The 2,292-nt window shown below is 40.4% G+C and overlaps 1 long non-coding RNA gene across 1 annotated transcript; it reads left to right on the top strand.

Annotated features, from left to right (window-relative positions):
* On the top strand, positions 1 to 1,833 carry LOC121694566. Its single transcript, XR_006025814.1, has 5 exons — positions 1 to 49; positions 313 to 641; positions 730 to 1,135; positions 1,278 to 1,322; positions 1,743 to 1,833. It is a non-coding gene; the product is annotated as an uncharacterized LOC121694566 (long non-coding RNA).
* Positions 1,834 to 2,292: the final 459 nt, after the last annotated feature.

The raw sequence follows: 2,292 nt of genomic DNA, 5'->3' as shown, positions 1-2,292 counted from the left end.
GAGTCACCGAGTATCCTTTTTCTAGTCTGCCTCATGATACAATGCCACGGTAGGTGATGCTTTTCATTCTGAAACCCACTTTCTGAAATGTTCATAGCTTTGGTTACTTAGCAAATGCTGTTGTCCAAAGTGACACAGAATATGAACATTACAATATAGTGAAATTTTGAAGTATGCTGGTAAGCCTATGATAAGCAAGGTTGTTCTACGTAGTAGCCTATTTTACACAGAGAAATTCAGTATGTACACATTTTATACGGTGACAGTTCCTTGATTTCCCTATCAACAAATGAGTTTTGTCTTCCCCTGAAGGGTCCAGTCATTTCCATTACCTACAGAAAGGAGAGGAGGATATACTGTCCTGTGGAACATGTCAATGGGAGGCTGATGTGGACTCAGACAACATAGTGGACTGCAGCTTATCAAAGACCAGGAACTATTCAACTAGACCAAAATGTCCAGCTGCACCAAACCAATGCAATGAGATAAAGAGAAACACATCCAGAATTGTGACATCAGTGTAAAGAGGGGATTCTTTGCTTGTGTTAATGACTCTACATATGACTCCTGCTACATTCATCCATTCAAACTCTCTGCTCATCATGTGGAGTCCTTCTTTGTTGCTCAGGAAGAACCAGACTGTAAGTGTGAATGTAGGATCCCCTTTAATGTGAACAGCAATAGTAACGACATGTCATATTTCATTTCCACATTTCACTTTGTTCACAGTGGTGTCCGAACCCGTAATGGAAAGCTCAGTGCATGTGTCTGCAGGAGGATCAATTACTCTGACGTGCATCTTTAAAACAAAGGGAATTCCAATCAGCCTTTTGTGGTGTACTGGATTAAGACTGGTGTTAATAGCAGCACATGTGTGTACTCATATCATTTTACTTCATATGCTGATGCTGGTGGTTTTGATGAACACTGTTCCATTGACAAAGATCTGCTGAGGAGATCAAACACATCCCACCCTTCTCTCACTGATACCAACACCCATAACCTGACGATCAGTAATGCCACTCACTCAGACAGTGGACAGTATGTGTGTGCCTACAAGTGGACAAAAACGACCAGCAGCACTGGAGAGTAATCACCAACACTACAGTCACTGTGGGTGATACAGTCAAACCTGGTAAGAATATGAGCCTCACTTGAAATTCAATTTGTTTCTCAGTGCTTCATCTTTTGCGATGGAACAGATAGTTAGATTAATATGCATGATTATTCATGGTGCATAGTTTCAACCTAATCACTCAACTGTTGTGATTTGATAGGGCCTGATACGCAGATTGCAGACGCAGAACATTCTGATATATACGGTAAGTGTGCAGGTTCTTCATCTTCAATTGCAGATGTTCTTCATGTGCTTAAAATCTCTTTTCTGTTTTTGACATTTTTGAACTATCTTAAAAGCTGTCTCTTTCCTGTGTTTGGAGTGGTCAGTTTAGAGTTCTGGACATGAGAGCTTGTGCTAAGCTGTTAATGTAGAGCCCTACATTTACTTTCACTCAGATAGATAGATAGATAGATAGATAGATGCTTTATTGATCCCCAAGGGGAAATTCAAGATTCAAATTTAGCATTTAGCAGATAATTTCCCCTTTTGATTAAGGGTACAGTAACTGTGTTGTTTTGCATTCATTAGGATAAAAAACCTTCTCTTTGTGCTGTCTGTGGTAAGTCCGGGTGTTGATATAAAATGTTGATTGTAAACATGTCTCACTCTCTTGTGTGTGTAGTGAATACCAGTGCAGGAGCTCAGAGAGAGGATGAGCTCTAGTTGACTCAGAAGCCATCACGACTCGTCACAAACCCACATTTAGTGTTTGGTGTGTTCGCTAGTTTAAAAATGTGTGTTGCTATGTAGTTTTCTATGCATTTGAATGTTTGAGGTTTTGTTTCAACCATCCAATATAAATGTTTATTCCATTATATGATCTGCTGCATTACTATCTCGATGGATATAATTTAGAATGGACCAGTTGAGACTAAGTTTTCCTTTGTCCGTAATCAGGGTTAGAATTACACGGCGGCCACAACCGCCATGGCTTTCGTTGCCCCTTGCGTTGGCCGTGATGCCCCATTGAAAATCGGAGGTTCATAGGCCACTGTGGCCATGGTGCCCCTTCTTTCAATATTCTGCTTTGCGTCTGACTAATAGCGATTTTTATTTAGCCTATGGCCTGTCAAAATAATCTTAGCATTCACAGCTCTTCCCTCAACACATGACAAACCATATATCAGAATAAACAGCAGACCTTACCAATCACAAAGGTGTAAAGCATTCCC

This window comes from Alosa sapidissima, chromosome 20 (genome assembly GCF_018492685.1).
Source record: "Alosa sapidissima isolate fAloSap1 chromosome 20, fAloSap1.pri, whole genome shotgun sequence".
Lineage (NCBI taxonomy): Eukaryota > Metazoa > Chordata > Actinopteri > Clupeiformes > Clupeidae > Alosa > Alosa sapidissima.
This window is presented reverse-complemented; position numbering and strand designations above follow the sequence as displayed.